Genomic DNA, 19,441 nt, shown 5'->3' on the forward strand with positions numbered 1-19,441 from the left:
TTAACTCAGGAGTATCACTATCCTAGCATATTTTTTCAATTTGTATGTATTACATTCCTATTATCCAAGTACATGCATATCCTTAAGTGCCTACAATCATTTTATATATTGTTTTGTAGTCTACATTTTCATTTAGGATATCTGTAATGGGTATTATCTTTATTATTTGAGAATATTCAAATAGTACAAGGAAAACAAATGGGACGTTTAAGAGTCACAATGTGCTAAGTGTGCCTAACTGTAAGCAGCAGCTTATGAGATACAGACAAAACTCACTGGATGGATCAGGCATGCAGAGAATGAGGAAGCAAGAGCGCTGTATAAGGAGAATTTATGAGCTATGTTAGATATGGGTAGTAAGTAAATTAGTAACCTGTAAGACACGCTAAAAACAGAATGGAATATCTAATGGAACAAAGAAGCGGGTTACTTTTAGATAAAGAAGGAATAGAAAGATCAACCCTAATATTTGATCTCTCCTGCATTGACCCCTAAACTGGCATCCGTTCGTGATAGCTTTTATAGGCCCACTGTGGACCCACCTGTGCGTAGTCCAAGAAAAGTGAATAAAATCCAAAGTTGTTCATTTGGCAAATAACAGCTATTGGCAATTTGGCAAATTACAGCTATTGGCCAGGAGAGTACTTGTCCCTGAATCTCTGAGAGAGCCAGAGTGTGTCTCTAGCCTACCTCAATTCGGATCTTTCTAAGCATAGTAGTAGTGAAGGCAGCTCATATAGGGGAGAGAAAGGGAAAGAGAGAGAAGAGAGGACGTAAGATCACTGTGTGACTAGGATTCAGGTGGCACAGTTCTCCCACCTTGCTGATATCCCAAGTGTGCTAACCTAACTCGTGTTTTTGCCACATATCTTGCCACGTGTTTAAGTGAATTTAATATATTGGGCAATATGAGCATGTTGATTTGGTGTGTGAGTCTTTCTGTTTTGTGACCCCGAGGGGTCCTGGTAGTAAACTTGGAGTCTACCATGGGACAAGATCGCTGAGATTTTCAAAGTATTTAATCTCCAGAAGGAAAGGATTAGGACTCTACTTCTCTCCAGCAAATGACAAAAGAATCTGTGGACCAGAAGAAAAGCTGATTGTGTGGCAGTAAGGGTCCTGAGCCAGCATGGAATCTGTAGGTATTTAAATCACTATCTGTTGAATGAATGAACGAACGTGTGCCAAGAATTGGGGCTACCAAAGGAGCTTGGCAGCCTGAAGGGAGGGGAAAGAGGTTGAGTCATTCAGGTTTGAAACTCTGTTTAAAGGATGGAAGTTAATTGAGTTACATGGGACTGTACCTGACCCTTACTAGTACGCCATTTGTGCCAGAGATCCCTGGCTCTATGAGCCAAAAGAGCCAACCAAATACTCTTCTGGTGAAGAGAATACAGAGAAGGGAGAGAGGGAAGAGCTGTGTGGACCAGAAGCTGTAATGAGTCATTCAGGTTTGAAACTCTGTTTAAAGGATGGAAGTTAATTGAGTTACATGGGACTGTACCTGACCCTTACTAGTACGCCATTTGTGCCAGAGATCCCTGGCTCTATGAGCCAAAAGAGCCAACCAAATACTCTTCTGGTGAAGAGAATACAGAGAAGGGAGAGAGGGAAGAGCTGTGTGGACCAGAAGCTGTATCTTCAAAAAACAAAATGCCTCCATTCAAGTGTTGTCACTTATGTTAAGATACTTTGGACAGAGAGAGTGAACTGTGTGTGATGTGCTGATTTAAATGAAATCCTAGGGTAGATTAAACATCTGAAGAGTCTTCCAATCAGGGATTCATACTCCAGGGGTAGTAAAGTTAGCATTTGAAAGTCCTAATTGGAAATTCATATCCTGAGGCTGTTACTACAAGCCCACGTCAACGAGATCTGTCATCAATGATTCATTAATTGTTATAAAGGAATGTTAGAAATCATTTACTGGAGAGAGAACTGTCATTTGATTTATGCGCACTGGGTAGAAATTATATTTGCATGAATAGAATATAAGAAAATCTGGCGAGTCCAGAAGACTAATACCTTTTGGCATAGCATTCTCGGTCTAGAGCTCCAATTCAGTCCTACATCCTGTCATTTGATGTGGGATTCTGTCATTTCATCCAGAGTATTAGCTGAATCTTGCCACATCTGCCCCAGGTAATCGGGGTAGTTGTTTGCATGCCTAGGGGCTGGGAAGGTGGGACCCAAGCTCATTAAGAGAACAGATTATGGGACTCTTCTGGGCCTGCTTCCTAATCAATGTTTGCATGTGTGCCAAAATGACTTGCTGTCATTATAATCTATTGTCCAGAACTGCAAAGGGCGTGAGACTTTACCCTACTCACAAGCTACCAAGTTAACCTGCCTTGGTTTCATGGATGCTGGAAGAAGATGAACAGTTTCATCTTCAGAGATGAACAGTTTATCACTCACGGCATAAGCAACAGCCTGAGCATCAGCATTTTTGAACTGGTTCCTTGAGCCTCAATCCTTACACAGTCATAAGAGGACCAGCTGATTGTTACCCAGGGAGTGGATTGTGTTACAGGAAATGACACCTGAGTTCAGGAAAACCGAATCTTTTATCAGGGGACGTAAGCTCTGCAGAGAGAAACTACCTCTTTTTTCCTAAACTTTTTACAGGTTCATAAGATTATTGTACAAACATGCCTGAAAAGGTAGTCCAGGACCAAGGGCAGTCAATGGCTTACTGATTAAGACAGGTAAAATGTGAGAGAAACATGAAGAATTGGCTCCCCACACATAAACCCTAGGGTACGGGGTAGAGGAGGAGTTCTGTTGTCTTCACCATCTCGATTTATTGGAGGCCTTTCATAATCAACAGAGAGGCCATGAAAACTGTGAACAGCCAAAGGGTCGCAGGCCCTCGGTGGTCCCTGTGCAAAGCCAGCAGCCCATTTGAAGTGGTGGGAACACCTGGCTGGGAACTTTCTGTTTTGCTCCCCTGCTCACTCAGACAAATCCCCTTCCATTGCAGCATATATGGTTATGAGAGTCAGTTTTTCTTTTTTGAAGAGAGCTGGAGGGCCAAGGGTAGGCCATCAGTCAAGCTGCCCGTGTTCCATGGGATCTATCAGTGCATAAGAAGGCCAGCCCCCACGGAGTAGACTTCTACCCTGTGTTTACCAAATTTTCTGGATTCTGTGTGGTGATCGCGGGTAAAAACATCTAATTATGCCCTGGCACTAAAAACGTTGTTACTGAAGGGGATGAAAAGATTGAAAGGGGTCTTAGTAACTGTGGTGCACAGAGAGTGAACAGAAGAAGAAAGAGCTGGGTGGGGTAGATGGAAAAAGAAGGTTGCAGAGTGACTAACAAGCAGAACAAAAGCCTTTCTTGTCATCTTAAAAACACTCATGTCCCTAAACAAAGGTGCATTTGAAGATATCGGTACTATAAAAGACAGCAACCATTTTGGTAAGCAGGGGTGCCGTTGCATATTCTCATTTTTTATTTTTATTTTTTTAAGATTTTATTTATTTATTTGAGAGAGAGACAGTGAGAGAGAACATGAGTGAGGAGAAGGTCAGAGGGAGAAGCAGTCTTCCCATGGAGCTGGGAGCCTGATGTGGGACTCGATCCTGGGACTCCAGGATCATGACCTGAGCCAAAGGCAGTCGTCCAACCAACTGAGCCACCCAGGCACCCCATATTCTCATTTTTTAAAGCTTACTTTAGATATTTATCTCCTTAAGTACTGGATCCTTGGAAGGCACAAGCCGGGCATTCAGGGAAGCTATGGGTTTCTAGATAGCCAATACCTGGCCTTGTTAGAAGCCTGGGGGAGAGGAACATTCCATCAAAGCGTGACTGAGATTAAGACGTTGAGACACCACACGATAGAGTAGCAGATCAGTGTTAACACACTCAGTCAAGCGGAAACAAATGGCTTCCCCACCTGCCCCATTAACCGCAAGTCCTCAGGCCAGCCCAGGGGTAAATGACCGGGGAGAGAGAAGGGATCCCTCCAGCACTAGAAGCAGCTGCAAATCGAACCATTAATCTTCGTGTGAGCGGTAGAGGAAAACCAAGTCTCCGGCTGATGGGCTTCACACTGGGAAAGTTCTTCTGGTTAGCAGGTTGGCCCTCGCCTTGGGGAGCTCTCGGGATTGGTTTGGGGTATGGCAAGTCCCCTGGCAGCACCCAAGCATTTTATTACAATCATAAGGGAGAGGGAATTGCACCTTCCCCACCACACTTCCCTGGAATTTGCAAATAGTTTCAGCGCCAGTGATTTGACTGGTTTTCTCAGAAGCATCCGATAAGAAGGGACCCACTTCTGCCATGAGAATGTTCTTCATGTTGAACCTACAGAAGGGACTGAGGGGGTTCTGTCCCAGAAAAGGGGGCGTGTCTGAGGCCTGTTTCCAAAGGTACTTGGTACATAATAATCTCTAATTCCCACCTGCTCTGGATCCTAGGTACTGTTCCATGTGCTTTATCTGTATTCAAGCATTTGAGCGTTCAAAACCTCTCTCTTTGGTACTGAACAGCGACTGAGGCAGACAGTTTAATTTAGCTGTCCAAGGTCACTCAGGTAGTTAAGAGTTGAACTAGTCTTTGAACCCAGCAGCGAGCTCTTCACCTGCGGGACGTATTACTTCTCACGGTGCACACTCAGTTAATACGCTGATGACAGGGACTTCCTTCCTCTCCCTAGAGATTTCCCACTTGTAGCTGGGCTGACCGTGTGTAGATATTTGCACAGTGCAGGCTCCTGGCCTCCTCCAGGCTGGCCTCCACTCACCAGCTCGGACACCTTTTGCTCGGACACCAGCAGTAACTGCTTTACTGGCCTGCTCTGATCGCCATAGCCTCTGGCCTTTATTCTGTGTTCAGGCTTGGGCTGCTCCCAGTGTGGAGGGAGGACAAATTTCGAGCTGTGCCCACCACGGTCAGCCCCTCCCTTCCAGGTTGTGGGGTCTGCAGTCCATCTACAGAACAGGCCTTTGGCTCAGGAAGCACCAGGGCTTCCTGGTAGTAGAGGGGGAAGAAGGTTTAGGTCCCTGCTGAGGTGAGTTCAGACCCCCCATCTCCACTGCAGAACAGCTGGGTGACCTTAAGAAAGCCATCTTTAAAGTGGAGGGAAGAGAGGAGATGCCTTTTGTGAAAGAAAGCACTTAAGCTAGAACTTAGCACACAGTAGGTCGTTGACTGTGTTCCATTTCCCTGCTTTCCATAAAAAATACAGCTATTCAGAATAAGGAAGGGCCTATTTTGCTTAGTCCCCCAGAAGAGGAACTATAGGGTATGGGGGTTAGCTGTGTGAGCAGGTAGGACCGCTCAGTGTATATCCCAGACCATTAATAACAATGTGGCTTATATGTTTGAAACCCAAAGACAGGCTCATCTGAGGCCTGAGTATGTTTTCACAGCTCAACAGACCGTCCATCCACTTCAGCAGGACATTTTAAAGGCCAGTTTTAGGATTTTTGATGTTTTCTCTTTTGTCCTAAAAGGTGATTTGATTGCAAAGCAGTTTCGGGCCTTTGTAGGCTGCGGAATAGGGGCCTGGACATTTTCTTTAACTGGTTATTAAGGATGGAGAATCCAGTTTGGAGAGATGGCGAATCCTACGAATTTTGTTTAAAAAAGTCAGCTCTAACTACTTTTTGAGCGTAAAAAGAATTGGTTGAAAAGTATGTATGTAGATATATTTATCCCTCCGTGCAGAGACCCGGGGGGAACCATGCTAATGTGGGAAGCTACAGAATACCAGGAAGGTGGTCTGGGTGGGATCTCAGCTCCCAGCTGGCTAAGGGACTTCCTGGCAGTGAAGGCTCTTAGTGTTGTCCTTGGCTGCCCCAAAAAGGTACATTTTATTCATTTCATAACTAACTTCCATCTGAACATGAGTACACCAGGGGAGGAAATTATGACTTTGTATTTTTTTTTTAAAGTGATTTCAATTCCATCCACTTTTGTTATAATAAAAACTATCCTCCTAAATTGGATTGAGGGGTACATTGAACATGCTCACCAGTTACAGAATAGGAGCTGCCAAGTTCAAGACCTATTATTGTGATGTTGGGCACTATTGATTTCCCATTTTCCAAAAAATTTTTTTAAAAGTTCCTAATAATGCCTTGTGCTCTCTGTAGATAAGAGACTGAGCTGGGATGTACAGCTTTTTGCCTGTCAATGTTTGTTTCGAGACTCTTTAGCTATTTCATGATTTTTTTCTCTGAAGCCCATCTGCTGCTTATTTGGACAGAAAGGCCAGTGGCTTCCCCCACAGAGAGCCAGCAGAATAAACTTTGTGGGTTTGTGACCTGTGCGGTCACACAGGGTCCTGCTCTTGGGAAGGGCCCCATACTTGCTTTATGCTCTGCTGTGGCGGTCTTGATATTCTTGATGCTTTTTGGAAGGGGGGGGGGCTGCATTTTCATTTTGTAATGAGCTCTGCAAATTATGTAGGTAGTCTGGATGGCCAGCCTTAAACAGCTTCATTTGTCTCTCTAGGTAGCAGGCCCCCTCTTCCTCCTTGCTCTTCTTATTCATAGGTCACCTGGTGTCCCTCCCTCTGAGGATGCCGATGTTTCATTTCTCATGACGTCTCCAGGTTACCGTGGAGGTTTGGCTGACATGGAAAGAGTGGAGGGCTCTGAGTGCGCAATCCAGATCTAGCCAGGCAGCAGAATGCTCTGAAAGACACAGAACTTCCAGAGCAGACCTGTGTGCCCTTTAGAGTGACTACAAGTGACTGCGTTGCTCACAGCCGTGAGGATTTGCATGGTCATTTAGGAGGGTGTCAGTAGTGTTCTGGGGGTGGCTGGGTAGGGGCATTATTTTGGAACTAAAAAGAGATGTGACTGGATGTTGAGGGTTTGAGGCCCCAAAGCTGCAGGGAGTGAAGGTCGGTCTAAGTTGCAGGTGCAGAAAGGGGCCAGAAAACAGGTGTTTTCTCCTTATCTGTCCCCAGAGCCATACCCTTTATTTACTTAGTGAAGCGCTCTCTGGTATTCCTGCATGCTGAGACAGACATCATTCTATTTCTCAGGATATAACTGTCTTGGGTGCCTTCTTGAGGCAGGATATGTGAGTGAAACATCAAGGCTGGTGTTGATTTCATAGCACCTGATATCAAATTCCCGGTCAGTGTGTGAGGATCGCGGACCCTGGGTGAGTCCCATGGTTCCCACACAGGTGCGAGTGAGAGCAGAAGCGGAACTTGTTGGAACAGAATCTGGAGCAGACAGGACTGAGGAGGAAAGCACAGTTGGGTGCTCAACGGAGGGGTAAGGAGCTGGATTCTGGGAGTAGGGGGAGCTGTGTTTGCCCCCAGGTGTTGACTTTTCCTAATTCACACAAAGGAAAGGAATGGGTTGTCTCAGTATTGAGCCCATTCTTCACCTTGGATTCTATCATAAGATTTCTTTAGTTTAAAGAAATAGATGTCTGTATTTTTTTTTTTTCTGATTTTAAAGGTAAAAGTCTTTGTGTAAGAACTTGGAAGATATGAAAAAGAGCCAAGCAAAATTATTTATAATCCTGTAATTTAGCAGTGATCACTGTCTTTCTTTCCCTCTTTTTCTTTTTTAAGGATTATTTCCTTGTAAAGGAGTCCTCTGCTGCCTTTAAAGAATGACTATATACAGATTTTGTGTGCTCACGGGTCCCCTGTGTGAGTGTATAGTCTTCAAGGATGGACGTGTTTCTGGGGGGCGCTCCCAGTAAAAACTGTCTCTTTCAACTAGATTGTTATGATTGCTTATGGAATATCTTTTCTGTCTCTTTATTGTGGCGGAAGAAGATGTTTATGCATTAAATTCGGTCTGATTGAAACTGAGAACTGACTTGGCTAAAAATCCACCTTTTAGGAGGGAACTTATATTACTTAAGTGCTCAAATGATTTAACTATATAAGCAGAACCACTTGTGCCAGGATTCTCTGTGTTTGTCGAAGTTAAATTTGTGCGGATTGTTGAGAGTTTCCTGTGCTATTCTTATGAAAGGGTCCTATGGGTAAAGATCTCACAGAACTCTCTTTGATTGGTCAGGGTATCTGTGTTACTGGGAGAAGTGATTTTCATACAGCTTGTTTTTTCTCTCTTTAGTTAAAAAAAAAAATCATTAAAGCCCTTTGTGTTTGTAAGACTTGAAAGACTAATGGACTCCCAGTTAACTTGAGAGTTAAATTATAACTTAGTACCTTCTGTGTAAAGATTTAGTTTAGGGGAGCATGGGTGACTTCGTTAAGTGCCCAACCCTTGATTTCAGCTCACATTATGATTGCAGGGTCGTGAGATCGAGCCCTGGGGTCAGACTCCACGCTGGACGCAGGGCCTGCTTAAGATTCTCTTTCCTCTCTCTGCCCCTTCTCCCACCTCTCCTTCTCTCTCTCTAAAAAGATTTAGTTTCAAAAGAAAAGGAAGGGAAAAAAATCAGTGTCCAAATTAGGTCGGGGAGATTCTTTCTCGCACATTTCTATCTGTTCTTCCTACTCGGATCTAATATCCCTGTCAACCTTTAAAGAAAATGACTTATTGTATGAAACTAAATGAAACAACTATTTGCTATTTTGTCTCAGAGTTGTAAAAGCTCCATTGAATTTATTCAGTTTAATTCAGCCAGCGGTTCAGCATTATAGGCATCTGCCTGGTGGCGGCTGAGGGGAGGAGAGGGAGAGGAAAAACAGAAGTGTGCCCCCTGGCCCCCAGGAGTATAACCCTTGCCATTTGGCTGGGCAAATGGAATCTGATTCCGAGTCATAAATGATACACTGATTCCTCAAATCACAAAACTATGTTACATATTCATGACAGCGTTGATAATACTAAGGCACCTTGATTTCCCTGGTACATTTCTGAAAGGGCTGAAGCCGCCCTCGAAGCCCCTGTTCCTCATGTCGTGCTTATCATCCCATCACCTCAGATTCACTGGGGCGGCACCTTTTGGTCTTCTTTGTTGTTTGGGTTTTGGGGAAGTCCCTCCAAGGACCTTGATCAGGATGGGTCTCAGGCACATCTTGGTTGGGGTCCTCCTCTCTCACCCTCACTTCCTCTGGAATTTCCCTAGAACTAGTTGTCAGAGGACTTGGAGGCCCGTAGTTGCTGATTCAGCCCTCTGGGATGATACAGGTCTGGGTCTGTGTGTGTGTGGACAGAAAACAGCCGAATGGCTAGACCAGATGCTCTGCTGGGGGACTGGAGACTTCCACAATGAGAGGGCCAAGTGGCCCTGGCTATGATTTCAGGTTGTGGGTGTTTTTTGTTTGGTTTGGTTTTGTTTTTTTGATCCTTTCAGTTTCTCTGTCTGATGTTGACCACTAAATTGTTACAGTAGAGAAGCAGGACTCTTTGGGAGTGCTATTTTGTATTGCTTACTTTGTGTGAAAGCTGTTAATTCCAGGTAGAAAAGAAGCACAAATTCAATAACTTGCCCCCATTTAGCTAATGTGGAAAGTTCATATGGAACTTTTGGTACCGAGGCCTTTCCAGTGATAGAGAGACCTTCTCTCTGGGGCCCTGGAGCTTCCAGTAGCTCTCAGCTCTCACATCTTCTGTAACATAATCAGTATGTATCAGAAATGTTGCTCAGGAGAACTGATTTTTGTGTGAAGCAATTTTGTTCTTATAAGCAACAGAAGTGCTTTTTCTTTAAAAACAACAACAACAACAACAACAAAAAACCAAAACCTTGTCACGCATTGTTTTCTGACAAAAGCCTTGAGTCTTCATTTTATCTTCTAGATTAAATCTTTCAGAGAACTTATGTATTCATAATCAATTAAGCTAAACAATTATCCATAAAAATGAAACTGTATCTATTCATTATGTGTCTTTCTAAAACCAAACCTAAAGAGTTCTTTTAAATACCACATTTGTATCTTGAAAAGAGGATATCATTTATGTGCTCCCCACCCCTACCCCTGCCCTCCCCTGCCCCGCCCCGGCCCTCTGCTCTTTGACAGACCGTTTTGCTGTGATTGGTAGCATTTTCCTCTCAGGTTCATTTTCCAATGTTAATCATTAGTCGTTCGTCACGAACTCTCCACGAAGCTGCCTAGAACATAGGGCTCCGCATACTCCAACAATAGTGGATAGGGGCTCTGAAGGTTACCAGTGACCTGGGGTCACATCCCTGGGTCAACAAAAGATGAAAAGTTAGGCTAGTGGTCACAGACCCCAGGTCCTGGGAAAGGTAGTCCTCTCCAGGTCGTGGAAACTGAGAAGGAAGGAGGTCCATGTGTACCCCTGGCTTGGGGAGACAGGCCTCGTAGGTTCCCAGAAACCCCTTTGATTTGCTGCCCATTCCACATGATGTTTAGTAATAAACAGAGTTCAATGACCAGTCTAGACAAACAAATCATGGCCCTGGCAAACCCCTGTGTTCTGATGACATGTTATGTCTCTGCAATGCTGAGCGGAAGCAGTCAGCTTTGAAACAGAGGCCGCGCCTTTGTGAGCTAACAGCAAAGAGAGAGGCTGAGAGGGATTCAGACAACAGACCGAGCTCCGGCCAAATTAGAAGGTATGCCCTGCTTTGTGGTTTGTGAGTTTCCTGCTCCGTCTTCCTCCAGGCATTAGGAAGCTGCCCTGAACTTGAGTGAAATGTGAGAGGTTTTAATATTAATATTTCTGAAGCCCTCAGGGTTGACTCAGCCACCTGCTTCCCCCGTAGCAGCTGTCCTGCACAGTTTTCACTGAAGAGACACCATCTTCCCCTTTAACAAAGTATTTCATCAAAGTTGGATTTTAATTGAGTCAGGAAGCCTTCCAAGACACTTCATTTTCATGTCGCCTGGCTAGCTTTAGCCGTCATTCGCAGGTGAAGCGAAATCTCAGAACTTCCTCATTTAATGTGTTCTTTCTTCCTCCACCTTGTCGATGAAAGCATGGCACCAGACCTTGGCAAGTTCGTGTGTTATCAGCACGTAGCAAACAGTGAAATCTCCTTTCTGTTGAGACTGAGATAGGATAGATGCTAAGAAAGGACTGAGCTCTCTGAATTCTCTGTAAAATAATCCTGGGTGAAAACAGCGGCTTTTTTTTTTTTTTTTTTAATTTGAACATGTGTTTTTCATAAATACAGTCCGGGATGATAAACTGTGTGTATATATACAACAAAGAATGCTTAGAAAATGTGGTTGGTAGTATTCTTCTGTGAATGTATTTGGGCTGTTTTCATTTAGAAATAATTCATTTTCAGTATTTCAGGAGTTTCTTTTACAATTATTTAAATACATTTTTTTCTTTGCCTGCATGGAATTGTTTACTCAGTGTTAATGGTTCTTCACAAATATTTACTAAATCACTCTGTAAACTGTCCTCCAAATTAGCCCAGAAGGTTCAAGACTCTGCCTAACTCCCTTCTTTTAGTCTCCAGCCTTTTAAGGTAATCTCTCCACTGGTATCTGTGCAATTAACTGAGAGCATTTTAATAACAGGGAATAATAATTGCTGTTTGCCTATCACTGAGAGGAATTTCCCCCCATACATTTATTTTGAGGGAGACTAGATCATCATGTAGCACATGATGATGCTGATAAAGACTTTAATTACTGCAGGAGAAATTTTGGTAGATGGGGAGCAAGAATTTGCAATACTTAATTCTCCACAAAATATGAGCAAAAAATAAGAGTCTTAAATCCTACAAGTGCTGCAAAAGTGGGAACTTCCAGAAAGGTGTTTTATAGGTGGTCCTAAATCTATAAAATATATTCACGTGTGTGTCAAAGAATGCAGAGATGAACAAATGGTCAGGGAATGAAAACAAAAGCTGATGTTTTTGCTTCTCTTTTTAGGGAAAAGGTTTCATCAGGAACATAAAGTAATTCCTCTACAGACCAACCTGGGTGAAAGAGTGTTCATTCACACTACCTGACCTTAGTAGAATGTTACTTATATATGTATTTTTTCTTACATGCCCAGTTCTATAAATTTTCATTTTAATTGCAACATGAAAGAATTATATCTCATCTTACCTTAATATTTACCCTGGTCTAAATTTGAACTCACAAATTTTCAATAAAGTAATGCCTTTGTTAATTAGATTTCAGGGATCAAGAACTGTATTAAATAGACTGGATTAATATGCATGTATAAATGTACTTGGGATACCCAGGCCTGCAATTCATAGAACAGAAACACAGCAGCCATTTCTCAGCTACTGCAGAGGTTCACCAGGTCAAATTACTTGAAATTCAAGGGGATCTTTGTCATCCTTCATCTGAGAAAGTACATGTGACTCAGTTAGCTTAAGAATTTAAAGCTAGAATGAGTCAGAAATTCACCTGTCTCATCACATTAGTTAATTCACTTTTGCATTCATCCAACAAATGAGGACCTACTAGGTGCCACCCCTCCCTGCTAGGTGTTAGGATTACAGATTTTTCCTTGCCATCAGAAAGTAGTATTCCCATGAAACTTTTCATGAGCCAAAGTGGTGTAAAGTGAGGAAGCCATTCTCATTAATTTATATGGAAAACTTTCTGAGTGTGCCCAGAGCGCCCCCCCACCAACCTCACTTTTCTGGTACCATAGGACCCATCTTGCTAACAGATGCACAAAATAAATTGGGATGAAGCACAGGTATTGACAGACACAGGTCAAAGTTCTGGCAGCTCGAGCTGAGGGAGCAGCTCGGGCTACCAAGCAAGGAGACCGGGGATGCCACTCTTGCTTCCTAGGTCTCCTACTGCCTCTACACAGACTCATTGCAAAACAAATGCTAGACGCTTTTTGCGATTTTCCACCTTTTTCATAAAAGCAAAAATCCTCTTCTGATTTCTTTTGCTTAGTGCAAATAGGACCTCTTTCATAAAAACAATGTGATGTAACTTGAACTTTCAAAAAGTGGTGAGCAAAGGCAGATTAGCTCCTGCTCTCATGAGGTGGAAATTGGGGAGAACTGACATGATCAGATCAGCACTTTGAAGGAACCTTTTTTTTTTTTTTTTTAATTTATTTATTTATCAGAGAGAGAGCGAGCACAGGCAGACAGAATGGCAGGCAGAGGCAGAGGGAGAAGCAGGCTCCCTGCGGAGCAAGGAGCCCGATGTGGGACTCGATCCCAGGACGCTGGGATCATGACCTGAGCCGAAGGCAGCTGCTTAACCAACTGAGCCACCCAGGCGTCCCCAGATCAGCACTTTGAAATGCTCAGCTCGGCCGCTGCCGCCGACGCTGCGACCAAGATGGCCGGGAGACTCGCCACTTTCCTCAAGGAGGCCTGGGCCAAGGAGCCGGTGCTGGTCGCGTCCTTCACCATCGGGGGCCTCGCTATAATTCTGCCGGCTCTCAGCCCCTTCACCAAATACGCCGCCATGATCAACCAGGTCACACCCTACAACTATCCAGTGCCCGTTCGGGATGATGGGAACATGCCTGATGTGCCCAGCCACCCTCAGGACCCCCAGGACCCCAGCTTGGAGTGGCTGAAGAACTTGTGAGCACGCCCTATGACACGGAGGAGGCCCCTCCCCTGTAGTCAATAAAATGCGAAAAGCAAAAAAAAAAAAAAAAAAAAAAAAAAAAAAAAAAAAAAATGCTCAGCTCATTTATTTTGAAATTTTAAAGATAATTCTAATATTCAAGTAAACTGCTGGAATAGAACCTTAGATAGCCTCAAAAATTTCAAAGGTGACATGTATTCACTGATGGGACTATAGCTTAAATTACCAAGAGGATTTCTAGTACTACTATATTTATATTATTTTGTGCGGAAGAAGTTTAAAAGGATACTATAGTTAATAGGTGGCAGTATCTGTGCTCCCTGCCCTCTCCCCACATGCCTCCCCCTAACCCCCTGCCGTTTCTGGATTTATTTTGCTTTTGGTGAAGGCTAAACTTTCTGCTGGGTTAATTTTTAAAAAAAATTTAAATGCAATTAATTAACATGCAGTGTATTATTAGTTTCAGGGGTAGAATTTAGTAGTTCATCAGTTATATATAGCACCCACTGCTCATTACATCACATGCCCTCCTTAATTCCCATCACCCAGTTACTCCATCCCTCCACCTCACCGCCCCCCCGCCCCCCAGCAAACCTTGGTTTGTTTCTTATGATTAAGAATCTCCTTAAGGTTTGTCTCCCTTTCAGATTTCATTCTTTTATTTTTCCCTCTCTTCTCCTATGATCCTCTGTTTTGTTTCTTAAATTCCACATATCAGTGAGATCATAGGTAATTGTCTTTTTCTAATTGACTTATTTCATTTTTCTGTTAGCTTAGTAGTATGTGATGGGTAAAAATTCACAGTCAGACTTAATCTCTGCCACTACATCCTATTCTCCTTGGGCCCACAAAATTCAATCTTACCAATTCAAGGGAAATAGTCTAGTTAGCCATGACTCAGTCATTTCCTGCCTAGATGCAGTCATGTGCAGGGTTCTGCTCCCTTCCCTGGCTCTGGGGTCAGCATCTGAGTTCACCCATGGGAGATGTTGGCAGACTTTGCAAAATGGGTTGAGGGAAATCCTCTGGCTCTGAGTGGCACTCTATGAGATGTCATTGGCCTTACGGTTTGTTGTTGTTGTTGTTTTTTAAAGATTTTATTTATTTGGGAGAGAGAGCATGAGTGGGGAGGGGCCTAGGGAGAGGACGAGAGAAAGAATTTGAAGCAGAATCCACAGTGAGCACAGAGCCCTACATGGGCTCAATCCCACTGCCCTGAGATCATGATCTGAGCTGAAACCAAGAGTCAGACAATTAACCACTGGGCCACCTAGGAGCCCTGGCCTGGTGGTCTTTAAAGGTCACTGGCCTCAGTTCTCCTAGTTTCTGCAGTTATGTCCAGGTGCTTCTTCCTGTCAGCCCTCTACCTCCAACACCCCCAGCACCACTCCAAACTCTGCCTCTGCCATGGTCCAACCAGGAGACCACTTCTGGTACGTTGGCCCTTCCTCTGCTTGGCCAGAGTGGTGGGACTCCTTCCGGACACATCACTGGCTCAGCTTTAACCCCTGGGGCATTGGCCAATGAACTGCCTTCAGAAAAACTTGCTGTGCTGGGATTTCAAGCAGACTTCTCTACTCTGGAACCCCTTCAGAGTATTTAGGCACATGGGCACGGCTTTCAGGCACACCTTGGAGCAGGTGTGAGGCAGAATGTGTGGGTGGGGCTTGGGGGTGGGGCTTGAAGCAGGCCTGGGACAGGTGTGGGATAGGGCAGAATAGACTAGCAATGAACACTAGTGTCCCCCCATTTGTCAACACTCCACTCCCACCAAGATTTTTTAATCTCTTCCCTTTCCAGTGGAGAGAAAGTTTTCCCTCCCCCAAACTATTATTTATGGATAAACTTTATATATAGGTTACACAGAAGGCTAGTACTTGATTTTTTAAAAAAGATTTTATTTATTTATTTAGAGAGTGAGTGTGGGGGAGGGGTAGAGGGAGAGGGAGAGAAAGAAGAGAATGTCAAGGAGACTCTGTCCTAAGTGCAGCATCCCACATGGGACTTGATCTCACTACCCTGAAATCATGACCTGAGTTGAAAACAAGAGTCAGTTGCTCGACAAACTGAGCTATGTAGGCACCCTGCTATATTTATATATTTCTATATATATAGAAATATATATATGAGAGAGAAAGGCTGGGGGAGAGGGAGAGAGAACTGAGAATTGGAGGCTTAACCAGGTGCCTCTCTAGCACTTGATATTTAAACCCAAGTTTTTGAACCTCAGAAAATCTTTTATCTTTCAAAAGCCTGTTTTTTGCAAATCAGAAGAGTCTTGGTTTTCTAGAGTTGTCTCCTCTAGAAGTTTAAAAAATTGATAGTAAAAAAAATTATATTTAGAAATGTGGTTGCTTTATTCTCACTGGATTTTGACCTCTCACGAGGTGGTAAATCTCAGTGTCAAATTCTGTTTTTGTTTGTTTTTTAAAAAAGTTTATTTAGTTATTTATTTTTAGTAATCTCTATACCCAGTGTGGGGGTTGAACTCATAACCCTGAGATCAAGAGTCACTTACTCTTCCAACTGAGCCAGCCAGGTGCCCTTCAAATTCAGCTTTAATGGAGGAAAAATGAGAGGCAGGTAGAGAAGGTTGTAAGGGCAGGAAAATGAAAGATGCATTGATTGGAAGAATTTACTGAGAACAAAACCCCTTTAGAAAATGTTTCAAAAACGTCATCCCTGTGTCCTTAAGAATTGAAGCTACCAAGCAGAACCTTAGGTTTTCTTTATTCAGGGCAGAGCATACGCTTCAAAACCTCAGTGGTGTGCCATTTTTCTTTTTGCTTACAACTTTCTTAGCAAGGTCTTTATTGAGGCCAGTTCTGTATGTGCCCCGAATTTATGACCCAATTTGTGCTGAACACTATTTTTGTTTCTGCTTTCTATGCCTTCATGGTAGTGTTTAAATTTGTTAAGTGTGAAATCTCACCCCAAAGCCTTTTCTTGAAAGTGATTCCAAACATCGAGGAGTGGATGATTGAAGCTGCTCTCCAAAAATCATTACCCAAAATGTGACATGAAATGAGACTTAAACTGCCAGTCACAAAGGTGGGAACACAATGCTGGGATGTTTGTGAGAATGCAATTGCTTATGCAAATGATAGTACCAGATCACTGGGAGTGAAATAGAACTGTACTTCAGGCCACTGGAGGAGCTCACAACTTCATTGTAAGGAAATACTAAATAGTAATATAGGTCTGCAACATGCTCAGTACATAGAAGGTGTTGAGAAGTATAGACTGAAGGGCTCCTGGGTGGCTCAGTTGGTTCAGTGTCTGCCTTCAGCTCGGGGCATGATGCCTCTGTCCTGGGATCGAGCCCTGCTCCCTGCTTAGCAGGGAGTCTGTTTCTCTGTCTCCCTCTGCTGTTCCCCCGCTTGTGTGCTGGAGTGCGCACACTCGCACATCTCTCAAACAAATAAACAAAATCTTAAAAACAGAAAGTATAGATTGGCTGTTCAGCCTTTCAGAGGCCAATCAGCAAAGCCTTGTGAGACAAGCTGAACTGCCCTATCATTCCTCCCATTTCATTTTCCTGGGGAGAAACTAGAGGTACATTGACTCTTCAGCATAAGGAAGGAGATGGGGCTTTAGTTCTTGTTCTGTGAGACTAGGTGTCAGTAGATCTCTAGTGCCTAGAGAATTTTTTATTGATTATTAGAAAGTCTGGCTTACCCCATGATGTAGGATCAAGTTTTAATGATCTCTCCAAGGAGACTACAGGGCCCTTTACCATTTAGATCCATCAAGATGGGAGAATGACAAAGTATAAAACCAGGTAAGGTCAGGGGCTGTCCTCCTTGCTACCTCTTTCATGGAGAAACAGTGTAGGTGAATAAAGACGGGCCCTGAATTCAAATCCTACCTCTGTTGGTTCTTAACCAATCCTGAAGAACTAACTTAACCTCCTTGAACTTTAGTAGCCACACCTGATTAAAGGTAGGCTTGTGAAGATAAGAAGGATTAATAGGTCAAGTACCCATGAATCAAAGTTATAGTTTGTGTTTTAAATGTTTTTAAGAAATTTTTAAGATTTTATTTATTTAAGAGAGGCACAAGGAGTGCTGGCAGTGGGGGGAGAGGCAGAGGGAGAGGGAGAAGCAGGTTCCCCAGTGAACAGGGAGCCTGATGTCTGTTGCGGGCTTGAGCCCAGGACCCTGGGACCATAACCCAAGCCAAAGGCAGATGCTTAACTGACTGAGCCACCTAGGCGTCCCTAGTTTGTGTTTCAAATAATGTGTTGTTGTTGTTGTTTTACATTTTCTAAATATGTAACATAATATGATCATATTGAATATGTTCTTTCCAAATACAAGCCCCCTCCCATATTGTGAGGTGCCGTCTTCCACTGATCGTCACTGAATTGGGCTTTTTAAATTGACCCTTGTGCTCATCTGGAACATACACTGCAGAATATTATAACATAATCAATGTGAATGTCATTACCATTCATTATCCCTAAAAGCATTTATGAGACAGCTGTATGCTTGGGGCACTGTCTAGATGGATCGACAGCCCTTGATTTCTGGCACCTTGCAAGCCAAGATGATTCTGCAATCATCAGGCTTGGAGGCTTGAAAATGGAAAGACTGGCAAGATTGGGTCACAATAATGGCATTTTCAGAGCACACCAGCAAAAAGAAAGACTACCTGGGGTCATATGGCATGCAGTGTGAGTAACGCAGAGGGACCTAAATTTGTTGTGAAGATGGAAGAGGTCAGTTAGTCTGAAAAAGCTCAAAGATAGAGACTGGGTTTTGAGAGTTGCTTCAGAGAAAGAAAGAATGCAGGGGGCATTGGTCCAGTCAGTTAGGAATAAATCCTGCTTGGGGTAGAATGACCAGGTTAATCATGTGATTTCAAAGATTAGGAGAGCTATGGGGATCTCCTGATCGTACCAGTGAAGGAGATATTCTATACTTACTGTGTCCTGGCCTAGGACTACAAGAGAAATTTCTGCTTTCCAGGAGCTACTCCTCTAGGATGTGGTATGTCAGGATAAATGCAGGACAGTGTGTTGTGAGTATTTGGGGAGGAAGTGACTAGTTCAAGTAAGGGAGGGGCACTTGCTTGGGGAAAGCTTCACAGAGATCATGACATTCTCCAGATTAGGAAATTGAGGCCCAGGGAGAAAAAAAACAAATTGTTCAAGAACACAAAACAGAGAAGTAACAGAGTTGAGATTATAACCCACACCCCCTGTCTTGAGCTATGACTCATTCCTGGCCATTTTCCTAAGAGCTGTTTCTCTGCCTGAGGAAAGTGAGGAATCACATGAGGCTGAAGGCATTGCAGAACAGAAAGGGAGCTAGCTGATCTTGGGTTTCCTGATAAAAAAAGTTTGAGACTGAGGCTTGGTTTACCATGCAAAAGACCTGTATCTGGGGGTTCCCTAAGGTGAAGCTGAGAATGAAGACCACACAGAGGAGAGTTGAGATTTCAAATGCTGATGACATTCTTTTGACCTCTAAATCTCTACCTGTGGGTCTTTGCTTCATCTAGTTTGAGTTATGACATGTGACTCAAGAATCTTCCACTGATGCAAGTAAGCCAGTACTTTGACAGTGGGGTCATTGACACGGGGACCCCCGTGAAGACTGGAGGTGTAGAGATGGGAAAGAATGCTTGGCAAGATGCTGAGGCATGGGAGAGGTGGAGGAATTTGATGGATGGATAACTGGGTGGATAGATGGAAGGATGAATCTCCTATCACTGGAAGGCTCCCAGGTTTATGGCTGCTGGTGAGGCACAGGGTGATGAAGGCGTCCATCCAAGAGCCGACATTTTTGCAGAGACTGGAGAAGCTCTCTCGTTTCCTGTCTCATCTTTCTCTTCCCAGCCATATTTAACTTGAGTGGCTCTATCTGGATCCATGGAGTGATGAAAAACTCGGAATGCTCAAAGCTGTGGAGACTAAAACCATCATTTGAATGTGGTTTTTGATGATTTGCAGGCTACCAGGAGTAGCCTTAAAACCTTTCCCTTCACAGCAATTTGAAAAGACTGTTTCACCGAGGCAGGAAAATACCCACTCTG

General features: G+C 43.6%; 1 protein-coding gene, 1 long non-coding RNA gene and 1 pseudogene across 3 annotated transcripts in view; 2 read left to right on the forward strand and 1 right to left on the reverse strand.

Annotated features, from left to right (window-relative positions):
- Positions 1–19,441, reverse strand: part of LOC309860929 (uncharacterized protein) — a gene marked incomplete at its 3' end in the record, with an annotated part of 207,947 nt that overhangs the window by 81,717 nt on the left and 106,789 nt on the right. The window lies entirely within an intron of this gene.
- On the forward strand, positions 10,367–12,001 carry LOC309861759. The gene is made up of 2 exons (XR_014310181.1): positions 10,367–10,479; positions 11,753–12,001. It is a non-coding gene; the product is annotated as an uncharacterized lncRNA (long non-coding RNA).
- Positions 13,095–13,446, forward strand: LOC309861756 (NADH dehydrogenase [ubiquinone] 1 alpha subcomplex subunit 3 pseudogene; annotated as a pseudogene). Its single transcript has one exon. The product of its transcript is annotated as an NADH dehydrogenase [ubiquinone] 1 alpha subcomplex subunit 3 pseudogene (transcript).

Source organism: Mustela nivalis, assembly GCF_964662115.1.
Source record: "Mustela nivalis genome assembly, chromosome: 3".
In the NCBI taxonomy this organism is placed as follows: Eukaryota; Metazoa; Chordata; class Mammalia; order Carnivora; family Mustelidae; genus Mustela; species Mustela nivalis.